This window comes from Denticeps clupeoides, chromosome 7 (genome assembly GCF_900700375.1).
Source record: "Denticeps clupeoides chromosome 7, fDenClu1.1, whole genome shotgun sequence".
NCBI classification, from domain to species: Eukaryota; Metazoa; Chordata; class Actinopteri; order Clupeiformes; family Denticipitidae; genus Denticeps; species Denticeps clupeoides.
This window is the reverse complement of record NC_041713.1, coordinates 7026462-7045201: the sequence shown is the minus strand read 5'-3', so window position 1 is coordinate 7045201 and position 18740 is coordinate 7026462. Positions and strand designations below refer to the sequence as shown.

Genomic DNA, 18740 nt, shown 5'->3' with positions numbered 1-18740 from the left:
GGGAGGCGGTGAGTGTGTGTGTAAGTGTGTGTGTGTGGGGGGGTTCCCCCTCTGTAGAATTTCCAAGACTGGCCATGCACGCAGCTCTTAAATACCAGCAAACAGACTCGCCTACTCGCCTCGCCACCGCTGCTTAAACTAACGCTCCCTCTCCTGGGCTGACAGACCAATCGCAGCCTGCCGAGCCCCCTCTAATGCTGCACCCACCCCCTTCTATCCCTCTCTTCCCTTAACTCACACATGCTCACTCATTCCTTTACTCTCTGTGACTGTCCGTCTTTAGCCCGTCGCCTGTCACCGCTTAACCGGCGCTGCCACGTCCACCTCTGTCCAAGGAAGGGGGGGCCGCCTTGCCAAGCCCCAGGGAAAGAAGCCGTGAGAGAGAGAGAGAGAGAGAGAGAGAGAGAGAGAGAGAGAGATGCACTTCTGACACGGATCCACACAGCACCGGAGAAGGCAGAGCATCTCAGTGAGTAATCAAGTCTTTTCTTTTTTTTACTTCTCTACCAATAAGCTGTCTCTCACACTCTCCGCGTTGCTTTCTGTCTGTCTCACTGTCTGTCTGTTACATGCATAAACTCTCGCAGTCATGGACAGCATAGAACACTTGTGGGCAGAAGACAGACACATAAACAAACGTCATCATTTTCATAATTGACTGCCTTCATAATTAACCTTGTCAAATTCACTCTGACTAAAAAAAAAGATATTCTGAGAACAGGAAGCTTGTGTGTATCAATAGAAACATAGCATATAGTGGACAACTATGTTCCTCTGATGTGTGTGATACGACCGGACGTACCATATCTCACATCACCCCGGGGGAAAAAAAAAGTGTCTCTGTGCTCCAGCAGGAGAAAGGAAGAGGCTACAGCTCCAGTCTGCAGACTTTTTTGTACCTCAACACACACACACACACACTGAAGTCTCTGCTGTGCGTCACGCTGCATGGTTTAAACATACGCCGGCGTCTGGCAATCAGTCGTCCGGGGGTCTGTGAAGGGGCTTTGCGGTGCTTGCTTTGTCACCCATACCAATCCCGTTCCTTTCTTTCGTTCCCATACACAGCCGGAATGAGAAATTGAAAGTGGCGCTGGTGGTGGGTGTTGGGGAATGGTGGGGGGGGCGGGTGGGTGGCGGTGTTGCTCACCGAGGGAGATTTGCGACGCTTCCAGTCTGGACTCTCTCCCATGCAGCCCATCTGCACTGATGCAGAGCAGCAGAATCTTTTGATTATACTTCCAGTTTCATCTCCCGGGCCGAGGCGATTTCCCATTCCCTGTCCCCCGCGCACTCGCTCTCTCGCTCCTGTTTGGAGTACAAGGAGTGTAATGTGATAGCCAGCTCACACCCGGCGAGACGCAGACAGTGGATCTGCTCTGAGGACATAGATTACAACCCCCCCCCATCCTCTCCCGGAGAAGAACTCCGGCTGTATTAAAGGCACCCAGCTCCTGTGCTCTCATCAGCGCTGTGCTCCCACTGTTACAGTAGCTGCGGATAAAAAGAGGCAAAGCATCCTCATATTACACGTTAAATTACATCTCTTACCCAGGCTGATCTCCATTCAGGTCTGCCCTGCTGGACTAACAAAGGGCTACATGTGATGCTGAGGGGGACAGTGATTGCTGGATGATGGCTGAGTGATATCACATGACCTGACCATGGATCAGTCATCAGACATATATACACCCTGACAGTGCTGTCAGTAACTCAGCTTTCTATTGTCTGATGGCCTTATATTCATAACCTTATTATACCTAATACATTGTTTTGGACTAAATTTGGACATTTTTTAAATGATGCTGATCAAGCAGGCTGCTGTTTTAACATAATTTTTATTAAATCATTAAATATTTGTTGCATGAATTACATTTCATTTATGCAATAAAAAAAAAGTTATTTATACCAAACTGACAACACAGGTTGCTCACTGTGGTACTTTTTTTGAAAGTGACTGTTTCTGTCATTGTAGTACACAACACACAACATTTGTCCTCTGCTTTTAACCCGTCACCTTTTGTGTTCAGTGGGCAGCCATGAAAGGTTGCTCTGAGCTTAAATGCAGTCCATGTAATGCTCTTATTATCCTAGTAAGAAAGTAATAATATTGGTATTTCAGTTTTTTCATACAGTGGGTAAGAAAATGGACCCTTAATCAGAAGGTTGCCAGTTTGAATACTGACCATGTGCCTGTCATGGCTGCCCACTGCTCACCCAGGGTGAAGGGCTAAAAGCAGAGGACACATTTAAGTGGGTTGGCTGTGGTTGGCCTAGCCAGTAAGGAAACTGAACCATAATCAGAAGGTTGCGAGTTTGAACTGTCAAGGTGCCACTGAGGTGCCACTGAGCAAAGCACCATCCCCACACGCTGCTCCCCGGGCGCCTGTCATGGCTGCCCACTGCTCACCAAGAGGGATGGTTAAAAGCAGAGGACACCTTTTAATGTGTGCACAGTGTGCTGCAATAATTTTTCGCAATAATTTGTAATGACACTCAAAATGCCAGTATTTGGAGAGCCAAGTTTTTCGGACCTATTTTGAGAAAAAAGCTTTTTCGCTAGTATGGTATTTGGGTGTTATGTGTCCATGCAAAATGCATCTGATTACTCTGAGGAATCCTGATTTGCTCATTGTTACTCTTTTCTTTTCACAATGTACTCCTCAAACAGTTGGAATGGTGGCGGATTTAGCCAAGAAAATTCAAACTTTCTGTAGAGCACAGGTGGCGCGCTTGTCTCTCCGCAGCCAGCGCGCTTCTGAGCCGCACTTGTTTTGTGGAGTGCATTGTCTGCTGAAAAGGGCCTGAAACAGCTCTCAAAGGATGAGAGCGATTTGCCGGCGATTGGGAGCGTATAGCGCTGGTGGCGCTGGCGGCTGCGGCGTTGCGAGGACGCGAAACGCCGCCGGGCCCAGAGTGTGCTGGAGATCGATGGTCTGCTGGGGCCCTGGAGAGGCTCTGAGTGCACAAGCGTCGACGAAAGAGACTAAAAGAGAGAGAGTGAGACTAAAAGAGCAAGTGAGCGAGCGAGCAAGGGAGAGAGAAGGATGTTTTCCTATAACCTCAAAATTACACCCTTTAGTTTTGGGCAAGAGATCAACTTTTATTGTGCATGACCCATCCGGAGGCGCTGCAAATAAATAAATAAAGGAAAGTGCTTAAATTTGAGCTTCGTTTCTGTCAGGGTGTCCTCTCTGCCTCCTACCTGTGTAGCCTGAGAAGGTGTTCGATCGATAGCTATCACAGCTTCACGGTAGCCTGGAGTAACCTATATAACACGTTCCCTCCCTCCCTCCCTCCTTCTCCTTCTTCTCTTCCTCTCTCTAGTTCTTCTGTGGCCTGTCGCTACCTTGACAATAACTGAATAATTTTCAGAATTAACAAAGTCAATATGTAGGATTAAAAAAATTAACCTCGTTGACCTCGTAACCCTGCCGCTTTCATTTTATCTCTACAACAATTTCATTCTCTGGCTCCTGCTTGAGGTGTTATTATTATTATGATTATTATTATTATTTCGTATTCATTTTATGATGTATTATTACTGCTAGTTTGTTGACTATACAGATGAATACAAGTAACATTGTTCTTGTAATTATCTTGCTGGATTATGTTATGTTATCTTGCAAAATGGGAGAAAATCATTACCATTCTGTGGCAGAGTAAAAGGAACGAGGTTGATTATCAGGCTGATCATTGCCTTTAAGCTCTAAATTCTTACTCTGGAGCATCTAACATGTGTGCCGGTACCGGCTGCTTGACAGAACATGCATTTTTTTAGATGGTAACTGGCAGTAAGGGCTGTGGTTTCAGCACCTTCAGTGGACATGCCCCCAGACTGTCACTGCATGTTATTTTAACCTATTTTGAAATAAGTAATGTTTTTTTTGCATTCATTCAAATTTAGTTGAATGGCTGCTTACACGTTTCTTTTTGGTGTGACAAACTCAATTTTGCTTTTGATTCTTGAACTACAAAGGAATTCTTTGCCCAGCCCTACTGCTCGGTCCTCTCTTCCTGCATCTCACTCTCCACACCGCTTCAAAAACTCCTTGCAGTAGACAGCATCATAATACTGGGGCGTAATATTTTATAACGAGAGCAGATCTCCGGCTTCGTCCTGAAAGCAATTGAAGCTTTCCTCCCCGATTAATGCAGCCTCCTTGTGTACTCGCCTGCAGGTTTCATACAAAATTCATACGCCTTCATGAAGTAAGCTCCTGAATGCTGTAGGTAATTCTTTCAAAGGCAATTTTTTTCTTTTTTTTTCTTAGTTTTATTTCCCTTCTTTCAATTTTTGGAGAATATTTGTTGAATTAATAATTGTTGCCAAAATGCAAAAAATAAGGAAAAAATTTAACTTGCATATGTCATTTTTCTTAATGCTGCTTAAAATGTAAAAAAAACAACAACCCCACACTGGTCAAAGTGGAACACCCTGTCACCAGGCAGCAAACACATCAGAATGTATTAACTGATACGGGTAACCAGCACGGTGGGTCGATACAGGCGGTAACCAGCTTCACGACAGATTGTAATCGTCTGTTCGTCTGTTCGATAGTAAAACGTTGCCCCCGTTTAATGTGAAGCAAGACGCTTCTGGCACTGCTAAGGTCAGATTGAAGGTCCTCCCCTTTCAAAAGTGAACCGTGCGAAAACAATGTTAACGCTTGGACAGAAGCGGACGCCGTGCTCTTGACCTGAGCCATCACTGGCTTCACGGGGCTCTTTGATGCCGTTTCCTTGTTCTCAGCTGCCCAGGGTCGGGCGAGCCGAAGTAAATTGCAGTGTTTGTGCTGTTATTAACTACAATCTCTCCAGGTCCACCCTTTTGGCTTTTCATTTTAGCTTGGCGTGAATATTTACCTCTCATTCATACCTGAATAAGTCTGTAATTCAGTGTACCAGCTGGCATTTTAAGCGCATTATGGGATCAGGGTAGTCTGCCTGCGCCAACAAAGAAAATGACTTGGCTGCTACCATAAGCCAAGAGAACATTTTTCTTTTTTTTGGTTCTCGTCTTCACTAAAATTGCATTAAGTAGCTGTTATTTCCTGATTCATAGCTTCGAAAGGCCGTTTATTCTCAGACCACTGAAAAATATGGTCATTATCGGCCAAAGAGTTGCCGAGGACATAATCAGTTCATAAATCAGTCCTCGGCTCCCTTTTGCTAAAAATAAATAAATAAATAAAAGCTGGACTCCACTTGGTTCACCAAGAGAAGAAAAAAATAAGATTAAAAACATGGCTCTTTTCTTATTTTCATGCCCGGGAGTTACAAAATATGTGCTTTTTCAGCCCCCCAAACCACCACCACCGACCACTTTCTCCTATTCATTAGTTGTATATGGTAATTTGCTAATTTTGTTCATTTTGATATAAAATATTTTATTGGTTGGCTCAAAAGACATTTAATCAGTCTGTCCACCAGCATTAACCTTCCAACCTCTACCTAGTCTGCTTTTCCATGGTCACGCAAACCAGAATCATATATTTATCAAATATTTATGATATTAATACGTGACTTTAGGGAAAAGAGGAGGGGAGAATATATAAATAAAATCTTCCACTGTAACGCACATGATAAAAGAAATGTGTTCCTGTTAACCTGTGAAGGGGACGTGAGAAAGTCATTATCTGATGCACAAGAAAAAAAAAAGGACTGGAGGCCAGTGCATGGGGAGATCTGTCTCTGTTACTGAGTTGGTGTGTGTGTGTGTGTGTGTGTTGTGTTAGACAGAAGGGGGAAGAGGAGGGGTGTGTGTGTGCAATTGGCCCGACGAGGGTTGATATGTCTGGGAGAAATTGTGGTTTGAATTGGTGGTTTCCCGGGAGGCTTTTCTGGCACATCGACAGACTGTCCACAAACACAGACACACTTTTTTCTCACACACAATTTAGCAAAAACAGAGAAAAGAGGTGATGGTGGCAATCGGCCATCAGCATTAAATGCAAACTATTAAAACTTATGAAATGATTAGAACAACTCATAGGTGGCAATGGAAGTAAAAATCTGAAGAAATAAGTGGATGAGCATGATTACCTTTATCCCATGATCATGTCTTCCAAGATGTTTCCAATATTCCTACAAAACAAAAGTGAATAGATGAAATTGAATAGATGAAATTTGATACGGGACAGTGAAGAGACAATGGAGCATGGTGATATTCACGCGTATCATATGCAAAACTCAAGTATTATTAAATGGATAGGTGACATTGGATTGATGACAATGAAGTGACAATGGAACAAAAAGTCAAACTAAATCAATGAAGGCAGCTGATGACAGGTGATATTGGCCTCCACTGTCCCCATACAACTTAGGTGTTATTAAATGGTGAGTCCAGATTGCACAATTTTCAATGTTTTTGGATCTGGAAGTGTGCATACTGTGCATCTCATTGTTGCTGTTCCATTCTGAAAGTGTCACAAAGAAGTGCCACCATAAGAAGGAATGTAATTTGGAACAATAGTGTCCATCGGCCTTAAAGGAAGCCTTAGTTGGATGCTTTATGAAGTTTCCTCTTCTGCGGTCACCTGCCTGTATTTTTTTTTTTTAAATATTTTTCCTGTTATTGTTTGGAATAGACAAGCACACCATGCGGCGGGGCTAATGAGGAAAAGATCCCAGCTTGCTCCGCTGCGCTCCAGGCATTCGATTCACTTTGTGGCTGCCAAGCTAGGCTGCTCCATCAGCTAGCCTGCTGAACACACGCCCAGCCAGCAATGCAGCACAGCTCAGGTGATGGTGAAGGGTACACCCTACTGGGGTGTGTGTGTGTGTGTGTGTGTGTGTGTGTCTTCCATATAAATCCAGGACAAGCACATGCATCCTCCACCACCTATGAATTGTGAGCATCGCTTAAGGAACGTGGCAGCTTTGAGAAAATGCCAGTTCCCTCAGCTTTAGTCAAAAGATTGCTGCTTTATATAGAATATCCTCCCCTCTCCTGCCTCCATCTGAAAATAGTTCATGGTGACACCATTTTTTGACATGGTCTAAACCCTAATTCTAGAGGCGCATACATCCGTGGTAGCGCAGGCATTTCTCTCTCAAGGATTTTTGTGACTTTAATCGATGCACACCCGCTTGCAGTACCACCACATGTGCTCATTTGTCCTCTCTTCTTCTTCTTCCATTCATAAATTTTTCATATATCCGCACTTTACATTGTAGTGAGTACTTTTGGCTTTACATGACATTTTACAGCAAATTGCTATACTGTCACTGCATTTCTGCACTGCAATACTGTTAGTTATATATTAAGTAATGAATAACAACATGTCCCCCCCATGGCCCTGTTTAAAAGAGTTATATAAAAGAGAATCAGTGGTATAAATGATTGTTGCGGTTCACTGTATCTTCTTTGTCCCAATTGAAAAAAAATTACTAGCTTATTAACTTACAAAAAAAAACCCTAAACATTGTGTGGTAATCTTGCCTGACATTTGCAACTAAAATCATTTTCATTTTGTGACGTGTTAGTGATACATATGTAACTTTAGCTAACGGCTGAAGTTCGAAACAGCGCTAGCAAAGAGTCAGCACAATTAAGATGCTACCATCCAGCGTTAATCGGCAAGTAATTGAGCATGTAACACAACATTGTTAATGTGTCTTGGTAATTGTAATTATGGTATTTGATCGGATGTCATATAATAATAAAAAAATTATAATAACTTAAATTTGCATATCACTTTTCAAGCGGTATGAGTTAGCTTAGAGCCATAAGGCCTCTGTGAATAGGTAGGTGTTCAGCAGGCTCTTGAAAATGTCCAGAGACGAGGGGCATTGCGGATGATGGAGGGCAGCGAATTCCAGAGAGCAGGAGCAGCAACATTGAAAGCCCTGTCATCAAAGGACCGTGGTTTGGTATGAGGGGTGGAGAGCAGACATTTGTCCGTGGACCGTAGACTCCCAGATAGGGTGTGTGGGATCAACAGATCTGAGAAGTACCGAGGGGCCCTGGCATTTGTGGGCTAGAAGAAGGATTTTGTAGGAGTTACAAGACTTGACTGGTAGCCAGTGCATGCGGGTATGGGTAGAAGTGATGTGCTGCCAAATCTTTGAAATAGAGAGAAATCTGAGTTTTGCATATACTGTAGCCTGTTGATAAATTTGGTGGATTGAACAATAGACCATTACAGTTGTGATAAATGCACAAATAAGAGCTTCAACTGCAGAGTCAGAGAGTCTAGAGGTGTTTTGAAGAAAACAGATTTGGTGACTGATCTTACCGGGATCTAACATAGGGATTAGAAGTATAATCATATAATATCTTCTTACTACATTTACATTTACATTTACATTGCCAAATATACAGTTCATACATAATGTAGAACTATGAAAGACATATATTTAAATAACAAACACTTTTACTTAAAAAAAAAAAAGTTTATGTGATACTTTTACTAGAGCTCATGTCTCTCTGGTTGTTTGTACTGATTATGGCCTCCACCTCATCAGTAAGGATGGAGAATTTGAAAGTGAAAGTAGAGTGATTGTGAAACACTGCAGCACTGCAAAATGTTTCCTCTGCTTTTAACCATCACCCTTGGAGAGCAGTGGGCAGCCATGACAGGTGACAGTGTGTGGCATTTTGGTGGATCGGGATTCGAACCGGCAACCTTCTGGTTACTAGGCCACTAGGGGCAGTGGTTTGTAGGTTGGTTTGTAGATTGCACAGTACTTACGTTTGAATGACCAGCAAATTTTTACTTTGGAGAGAAGCACTATGGAGCTTTGAGACATTGTACTCTGCTCTATTGACTGACAAGCCATATAATAACTTGATGTGGATGGGGTAACAATAATTAGCCATAAACCTGATGGCTAATCTGCATATATTACATGGATATGCCACAGGGGTGGACAAATAGTGGATGTGAATAGTTTTAATTCTGCAATACTTTATTAAAACCTTTTTTCTCATGCCTTTCACAGCTGCGCTCTATTTTGTGCTGTTGCCATTAATTGATCCATCTAATTTTCACAGTCCCCATATGTCAAGATTTTTACAGAACTTTGTGTAGTGAGACTGAAGATAAATTCTTCTAAATACATCATTACTAGCCAAATGCTTTTCTCCACATCGCCGTATGCCCGAATGCCCGAATGCCTGCTGGGACGGATAAGGGCAGCGCTCCTGTTCTTTGAGAGGACTCATCCAAGCTGTCTGTTTGAGCGACTACAGAGAATACACGCGAGTGTTCAGGAAGGGGAGGCTCACAGAAGCAAATTACTTTATTCTTTCAAGCAGGGAATGATGGAGTGCACGCCGCTCAACTGAGATGAAAGTTGTCTCGCCCGCTCGCCATGAAAGTGTGAGCAATCTCGGTCGCGATATTAGCCTGATGGCTGGAAGGTTTATTTGTCAGTTTAATGATTATTCCCCGAGAAAAGTGACTTTAATTAGCTTTGAGAGAATGGTGCGGCTGCATGCATATATTATGACATTGGTTCCGGTTTCTTTTTTTTTTGTTTTTTTTTTGTAAGCACCTGGTTGCCTTTCAGCCATGGTCTGTTTTGCACCCTGGCCTCCTGAACGTGTCCCAATTCAAGCAGTGTGTATCACAGTGTATCACTCATACTGACATTTGCACAGCGGACTGGAGATCCTGGCGTGCGCTGATCTCTCGTCATTCTGTCTAGAGGTTGCTTATTCTTCGCAGACCTGTCTGCCAGCTCTATATATAGCCGGCGTGGCGCTCTGTTCTCATTAGCATTTGGTTTGAGTCTCAATCAGAGCAGTCAGATAAGTTTTATAAGAAGATGAATTTCATGTTGCGCCGGAACCCTCGAGTTAATGAGCCCTTCATATAATGAAATTCAGGCATGCTGCCTTTAAGGTAAGCTCTCGAAGTTCAAATTAAGGTTCAGTTCAATCTGTGAGGTGGAATTAGCGAAATTGGTTTCTTTCTCCTGGCCTCCAGGAAGATCGCTTGGTGCGTAGCACGAATGCTGGGCCTCAGACAGGTGATTAAGTTCACCCATTACTCTCCTGACCCTCAGCCGTGAATCTCCCCCTTCTGAGGGAGGAAGACTGGACGAGATGAATCCCTCCCTCCTGCCATTTGAGACTATGCTGGCTCACCTGGCTTCTGGGGACCACCGATGTTGCCTGTTGCCCTCACTCGCGGTTGTTTGGCTTCTTTTGAGCTGGGAGATGTCATTTTTCATAAAATCCTGACGGGGACACATCCGTCAGGGCTTCCTGGTCCTTGATGCAGAGTGCCTGTAATGGGCAGGGGAAGTGACAGGCCTGCTGGGACTGTCGTGACTTTGTGAGGTGCTACCTGTACTTGAAGCCATCTTTTCACGGCCATCAGAATGAGCGCTGACTCCTGTGGGCTCAGCCATGGCACAGCAGTCTGAATTTTCATTGGCCGAAAGCAATTTAATCATGTGATTCATTTGTGCTGATCATTTCATTTAGTCTCACATCCTATCAAATTGCTTATTAAATGCTTGTTAGGCTTGTTTGTCAGAACAATTATGGTTTATATGGACATTAAAAATGGGATCAGATATGGAGTTCATTACATGACATCCGTGGATGAACATATTAATGTGATATCTGATCTATGATACAATAATTCAATATTTAATTGCATTTCAGCTCATTCAACACCGTGTTTCAGTCACCAGATCTGATGAAAAAAATGTCACCTTGTCTAGAAAAATAAGAATAATAATGATTGCAATAAATATAGTATGAATTTGTGCACATGTGTTGTTACGCTTTTTGTCGAAGGACATTTATGCTTTCTAATTAAAAAGAAATTAAAGAGCAACGGCATTATAGAAGGCATACTTAATCAATCTAAATTGGTCTTCATGACTGTGAGCATTCACGATTCTGGTTGATGTGCTTCTATAGACTTGTCTGAGAGTAAAAGTCTTCGAATTCTCCCAGCGACAGTTGTGCTGTCATCTTCAGTGACACGTTCATAAATGTGCCAGATTGTATTGACATGAGGTCAGGCAATCTGTCAATTGCTTAACAAGATATACTTTTGACCGATGAGTTAATTATTGTGCAATATATAAAAGAAACAGGAGCCCTGATTTATTGTTCCATTGTTTTAATTGTAAATGTCATTCAGAAATTAATTTGACCAAAAAAAAATTTCCTTGACATTTTTTTTTATCTGGTTTTGCTGTCACCGTACATGCTCCATCATCTCTGCTCCAGGAAATTAGAACGGAGGAACTTTTGACAGCACAATTTCACAAAACACCGCCACACCATCATTTCATTTTCTCACAGCCATTTTCCCCTACTCTCATTTATTTATTTCATTATAGCCTTTTGGAAAACAAACAGAGCGATAACGCCGGCCTCCTTCTTTCAGATTTGGTGGAGGAGGGCTGTAATTTATCCTTGCCGCTGTAACGGACCACAGTATTAACCTCCTCCCGTGTGAAGACTTAACCCCTTCCAACATGCTGCAAGATGTGCAGTAACAGTCAGAATTCCGAGCTCGTCTCTGATTGAATTATGCCCTACTGACAAGGAGAAGTAAAGCCTTCACTGCCAACTGGTGAGTATGGTCGCTTCTTGGAATTGACTTAGAAGAGTGTCTGGGTCCTGTCTGAGGGCAGAGACCTGTCTGCCTGCCCAGTGGTCAGACCATTATGGAAGACAGAGACTGCAGTGTTATTTGAATCTGCTCTTCATCATGCTTCATGCTTTTGCTTTGTGCTTTCTGGAAAGATCCATCTGTGACCTATTGTTGTTAGGGTGAAGTCACAAGATGCATCTTTGGCAATTAATGTCAATTACTCCCTGTATATTTAGATAGTGACCAGACTGCCATATGGAGGGATAGGCACCTTTATCTACAACAAGATTTGTTAACTCCATTTCAATAAAAAAAACCCCACCTTGGATTCCAGATTTGAACAGTGTGTGCTGAATCGTCAGTCTGAACGTTTTTGTCATTGTGATACACAGCAAGCACAGCACACAGTGCACACAGCGAAGTTACCTCCGTGGAACCTTGACGGTTTAAGATTTCTTGTTTAATCTTGTTTAATCATTATTGTGCCATTCGGTGTTGAGTAAAACCTGAAGTGCATTAATGTGTCCTCTCTTGTCGTATTTCCATCACCGTTTTTTTCATTCGAAGTATCATGAAGATGAAAGGTCAAAAACCTCTAGGTTTTGGCTTTTTTTTTTCTTTTGCGAGATAATGCAGACATGTTATCTAAGCTGTTGTGAAATGCTAAAGCTCCTTTTACATCATGCTGGCTTAAACATCATGATGAATAGACTTGTTTAGGATTTTTTTTATTATAGAAAATGCTTAATGGAAATGTGACATGGACTATCTGCTGTTGCTCAAATGCACATCAGCCTGCTGCTTATACATGATCACATACAGACCCTGACAGCTGCTTATGTCCTTCCTGTCAGTTGGAACGTTGCCATGTAGCGGCATGCGTTTGTGTTTGAACATGCGCACCTAAATATTCACTTGGGTGCTGAGGCTGTATAGATTGTGGCGGTCATTTTCCAAGTGTTGGTTGTATTTTATATGTTTATATGTGCACAAGCCTGTTTGCTTGCCATTGATTTGTGTAATTTTCAGTAGAGTTTGCACATGGGATCAAAGGGTAAGGGATCTGTGAGTTCCGCTGTGTGCAGTTGCTTTAGGAAAGATGTGTTAAACACTTGTGAGCATCATAACCTCTCCCCCTGACTCAGACACCTTGAAATCTTTCACCGCTGACGTGGTGCCATTCCAACACATTTGATTTATTTAGATACTGAGGGCATGGAGAAGGATAACACAGAATTACACAAGGTCAAAAAATATGATGCGTATTTCTGGTAGTCACGCCTCTAAACAGAAGCTGATTTTTCCTTGAAACATTGGCTAACCGTGCGACTTCAGAATTTAATTTAGCACCAGTGCATGAGTGCTAACCGACCACAGAGTAGAATGCGGCAGAGGTGTTGCAGACGCTGCTCTAGAGCGGGAAAGAACATGCTGTAATTGAACTTTGTGAGAGCCACATGGCCAACTCTCGTGACGAGTCCATTAAATTCAGCTTAATTGAGTGCCCTGTTCAGTGGAGGGATTTGCATTTGGTGTTTTTAATGAAGAAAAACACAATCCTCCCCAAGTAATTACATTTTCTTTTTTTTTTTCTTTTTCAAATAGCTTTATGTGAAAAAAATGTAATGTGGTGAAATCCTGTTCAAGTGAATTAACATATGAGGAAGGTTACAAGGTTGTCTTTTTAGAAGTATGACAGCAAATTGCCAGTTTCCAGGACTATGAGAATTGCAAGAAACTAAAATAATGAAAGTGAAAATATCAGAAAATCTGTATAAAACTTGACTAACAAAATACAAATAATATAGAAACTAGACATTATTAAATACAAGAACTGAAATAATATGCTAATAAAGAATAACAAGGTTCTTCACAGTCCCAGGAAGCAAGAAATAAATAAAACAAACAAAAAAACATGATATCGTTTTATTTTTTTCTTGTTGTTGGCATACAAAATCCAATGGATTGAATTTATGTATCTGTGCAGGACAACAGTTGCTTTTAACACACACACTAACTTGTTACATAAGATTACAGCAGTAAATGCAGCAACTGCAGCAGTAAACCAAGCTGCTGGTACTACTGGCATTCCAAAGTGTACGTTTCCTTCCTACATCTGATATCTGTCCTCTCTATTCCTGTGGGGGTATATTGAAAAATGGCACCCTGCTTGGGGCAGTGGTGGCCAAACAGGTAAGGAAGCGGACCTGTAATCGGAAGGGTGTGGGTCTGAATCCCAACCCACTGAGGTGCCACCAAGCAAAGCACCGTCCCCACACACTGCTCCCCGGGGGCCTGTCATGGCTGCCCACTGCTCACTAAGGGTGATGGTTAAAAGCAGAGGACACATTTCGTTGTGTCACCGTGTGCTGTGCCGCAGTGTTTTTACAATGAAAATCACTTTCACTCTGGCTCCCTCGGTGAACAATCTTGAAGAGATTTTGAGATATTGGTTGATAACGCAGCCATCTTTAAACAGAATGAGACTACTGGCTATATTGGGTTTGCTGTACCTTATGCTGCTGGACACCTTGGTGCTATGGGTTCCACTATAAAGGTGCCTGTGTACACAATGTCTTCCTCCCAGGTCTCCTTAACCTTTGCACAAGGCTTATTGACTCCTTGTGGAGAAAGTGGAGGACAAAGGGATGGCGAGCGATTATGTATGAATCGAGAGCGTGTGCAGTGTGGAAAAGAAACCCACAAACCAAACCTACACCACGCCAGGCCACGCCCCCTCCTTTTCCACCAACCACCCTCGTCATGCTCAGACAAAGCAGCTCTGCAACTGACCTCTGCCTTCCGATACCTGTTACCATGGAGAAGCCCACAATGCAGCAGGCCTGCCGCCTGGTAACCGCAGCACTGCCTTTGATGCTCCCTCCGATCGCAGATGCGTCAGGGTGGGAAAGGGCTGAACTGAGGGAGTTAAGGATGAGGAGAGCGAACGAGGGAGGAACTGATCCAACAGGGTGTAGTGAGAATTAGGTGTATTTAGAGCCTTCTTCTTGCATGGCTGCAGCTAGCGATGGATGAAACAGGAAGTGGGAGTAGATGCCATGGCATCAGCTGCTGCACACCGCATGCAAATCGCATAAATGATGCAGGGAGTGGTGTAAACAAACAGCCTTTGCTCCAAACTCATCCTCATAAGACACTTTGCCCCCTGGGTAAAACGGAAACCACTAAGCAAAGACTCGCCAACATGAATTAGCTCTGAATATTAGATGAGGACTCTGGCCCTTGGAAATGCTAATGCTGCTGTGTTCCTTTTTTGATTTTAAATACAGCTCCCTCAACAATTCATTAAGAAAACCAAGCTGCCAAAAGCTTGTTCAGATAGAGTATTGCATTACACCACACTGGTCCCCTGGCTGTGGGAAAATGTCTGAAGGTACGGGTTAAGATTAGCCTTCTGGGACCAACAGAGGACAAGGAGAGCCATCGCTCACTTCCTTCCCTTACACTTAGTTAAAGGGCATCCAGGCTCTTGAAGGAACCATTAGCATTTAGATTTAAGACTACTTGCCAGACACATGCGCACACAGGCGCAGTTGCCGTGGTGGCTAAGTCACATTCCAGACAAGTGGGCCCGAGTGGCAGCGCCGTACCCCTGATCAATTTTTGCAAATTGCTTTGGATGACCTCCTCATTCCAGAAGCTGGGCCTTGGCCCTGTGCTGATGTTTGCCAGTCGATAGCAGATGGCATCATGGCTCATCAACAACAAAGTGTTGTAATGGAGTTTGGGTCACAGGAGGTTCTATTAATTCTCATTTCTAAACCTCTGCATGACAATAATCAGAGTGCATCAGGTAACAGTTCTGCACCCGCCACGTGCTTCACTACGATACATTTCGTAGCTTTTATATCGCACTCATACCTCAAACGTTTTTGTTCTTTTGTGTCATTGATTCAGCATTTCATCTACATTTTGTAAGATGGGACGTCGCGGAGCCTTTGTTGTGCATGGAGATTCAACACCTCCGTTTTTGCATGCCTTCGTCGAACTACATTGCAACAGTTGCTGGCCCTCCCCCGAGCCAAACGTGTCAGGTGCCAGCCGTCGGGACCGCCTACTCTCTTTGTCCTCCCCAGACGAGAGGCACCGGGGGCGTGACGTCAGAAACAACAGGTTCTGATTGGTCTGTGGCAGCTTCCTGTAGGCCAGGTCTGTTCACATGTGGGGAAGAGACTTAACTTTCTTTCCCAACTGCCGGATTTTCTGGTTTTCGAGTCTGCTCTCTCCTCTCATTTTTCTCCTGGATCAGGTGATGTTTCTGAGACTTAGTCCAGGCTGTTCTGTCTTTTTCTATCTTTTCCTCCTGTCTCTCATTTTGGTTTTCTCTGTAACATTGGTACCTTTTTACATACAATATTCACATGTAACTGCAATAATAATTTACTGGTGTTAATAAACCTCTATTAACCTCTATTGTGCCATGCCTCTTTCTGCCAGGTAACATCAAGTTGGAGTGGTTTGAATACGGTGCTTTTGTATGTAGAGAGAGAGTTTTTTACTCTGTTCTCCCCAGTTTTTACAATTTTAACATACTTTTCAAATCGTAACTGTTGATTTTAGTAAAGCTGAACATTCTGGCAGAATTTGGCCAAATGTCGGACAACAACAGGCAAAAAATCCAATAATTGCCAAGCCGAGCCTCAACATTTTGCTGAAAACCGCTACTTTAAATGTCGAATGTAACACTGATTAGTTTAAGTTGACTAGTCGAGGAAACTTGGGACACACATCTAGTGCATGAAATCCTTCATCCTCATCAATATGGAAACATTGGGTCATCTTCAGCAGCTATTCACATGGGCTGCATCAAACGAATGGTCGATTTCAACCATGGCTGATTCTGCATGCCAAATTGAAATTTGACTTTCATGAATCCAACATTACGCCGCTCAGCGCGTCAGCCAATTGCCAGGCGATTCGATTTGCCTTGCTTGAGAATAACGTCATTTCGCCAGACCTAGTCTGCCAATCCAGCTCCAAGTCAGAGACGCCCTTCCACATGTTTCACCTCATTAACCCGTGATTGAAAAGATGACAAATCTGACACAGGCAATTTGTTATCATAATTAATTCACTCTCCTTTGTTTCAGACGTGTAGGGCAGCGCTCCATGCTAGATCGGTTTGTTTGGGAGGTGTAGTGTACCCCTACTTAAATGAGCCCCGCTCCGCTGCTTTTAACATTAGACATTATATAAAAAGTATAAAAGGCAACAACTTTCTTTCAACCTTTACTCAATATGAGAATCTGTAATCATTACAGAAGCTCTTGGAGGTTCTTGCGCGAGCATCAGAAAGTGCGGGGGCAACTCGTCCACCCTTGCGCCGGATGGCAGGCGAGGAGGGTGTGAACGGTGGAGGAGGAGAAGCGAGGCAAAGGATGGCTGCCTGAACGAGCGGCAATGCGCCTGCTGGGCTGTGGCGAATCTGCTGTTAGCGCCGAGCTCATGGCACACCGTTTCTAACGGATTACGTTCCACCTTTCAGCACAAACAAAATTGTTTTTTTTTTTATAAATATGTGAGTGGAATAGTAAATAAACACATAAAAAGCATTCAAGGAAAGTTTACTTGCAGAAAAACCGTTGGCTTTGAGATCGTAGACCGTCACGTCTACAGAGCGTCCTCACAATTTCATCCATTTCACTGTTTGCGGCTTCTTCAGAAAACTACATTAGACACATGGCGACTCATTTGTTGGGTGATCTGTAAAGAGAGACAAGGTCATGGCAGTCTGCGTCAGGAGAGTGATGTCCCACTCCTCAATCTCTCCGGAGGATGTCGATTGATTTATCAGCCGCCATTTCGAGGGAAGGCAGAGGAACGTTAATGGTTTCATCGAAATTAAGTGTGATTCATGTGAAGCCAGCATCACACATATCAGAGGTGAGATTAATGCAGCTCTGAATTCTTCCCATCAGCCCCCAACTCACATTTGTGCACCATATTTCTCGCTTAACGCAAAGAGATGACATTGCGCGTTAAAGACGCGTCGGGCTTTTCTCCTTCTGAGGAGCCTGCCACAACCGGTAAAAAAGAAAAGTCTTTTTATTGTCTTGGTGGTAGGACCACCTACGATTGCTGCGCGCTGATGAGTAGAACTGAGGGGATATCCTGCCCACTCTACCCACGAGGGCTCGAATCCTCTGCCAGTATTGGGGTTGGCGTCTCCGTACGCCTCTGTGTATATTTACTTTTGGTAATTGTTTGTCCCCTGAGCACGCTGTCCTCCTCCTGCTCGGACCACGTGTCGGTTTGACAGCAGCAGGGTGCCGGGGGCGACCGGTGATTGGCGGCTGGTGGGAGATTAGGGAGGTTTGGCGGCGCTGCAGCTGGTGGTGGTATCGGTGGCAGGCACGGTGGTAATCCCTCTCCCTGCCTCCAGGAACCACGCTGCAGAGCAGCTTCTTTCATGCGGTCCTTCAGCTCCTCGCCAGTTAATGTCATTATCGAACACGGTGCATAGAACTAGACTGAATATACTGTCTTTTCTTCTCAGGGTGAATCGGTAAGGACAGGAGACCTGTCCGCTATGAGCTTCATTTCTAAACGATTACATTTTTTCTGTCGCTCGTCAGAATAAATACTCGTATGCATTTCAAAAAAGTTGGTACCATAATTATATAGTATTTTTTTATGCTGGTAAATGATTCACTAGCAAAAGCTCAGCAACAGGAAAAATCTTCTCACGTCTTACCGGTTCACAGTCCTGTCTCTGTAAAATCTAAATACGCCTCAACAAGAGTTACGGTCCTTAAAAAAAAACAAGAGCATATGATTTTAATAATGTTACCTTTCAACATGGCCTCCATAATCTATTATTTAAGGTTTGCATTAGACAAGGTTTTCAATGTGCCATCTTGGTGTATGACACTTCAAATGCCAACAATTTGACACCCCTCCTGCATGCCAGAACGCACAATAGTTCCATTGTTTTAAATAAAACATTGTGTGGATGCATCAAAACGAATGCGGAATGCTATTAGGGAGGCCTACAAAGCCTGCGCCGTGCCAGCCATCACATACAGATGAGTGACAGCACTCTGAGGGCACGCTGAATCCCAACTCCCTCCTGGATACCAGTTTCGGCAGGCGGAAAAAAGGCTGAGAGCCGCATTCGTACTGAAAAGGTCCACCGTTTCCCCTCAAAATGTC

At 43.5% G+C, this 18740-nt stretch overlaps 1 protein-coding gene across 13 annotated transcripts in view; it reads left to right on the top strand.

Moving 5' to 3' along the window:
* Nucleotides 1-227: 227 nt before the first annotated feature.
* The window catches only part of LOC114793594 (RNA binding protein fox-1 homolog 3-like), a 306221-nt gene continuing 287708 nt past the window's right edge, over nt 228-18740 (top strand). For 11 of the 13 annotated variants that reach the window (XM_028985594.1, XM_028985581.1, XM_028985582.1 and 8 more), the window contains exons 1-2: nt 228-469; nt 11358-11546. The gene's annotated coding sequence lies outside the window, so the exon portion shown is untranslated. Of the gene's footprint in view, nt 470-6725; nt 6745-11357; nt 11547-18740 lie in introns of those variants that run through there. The other 2 variants (XM_028985579.1, XM_028985580.1) reach the window with 2 other exon arrangements.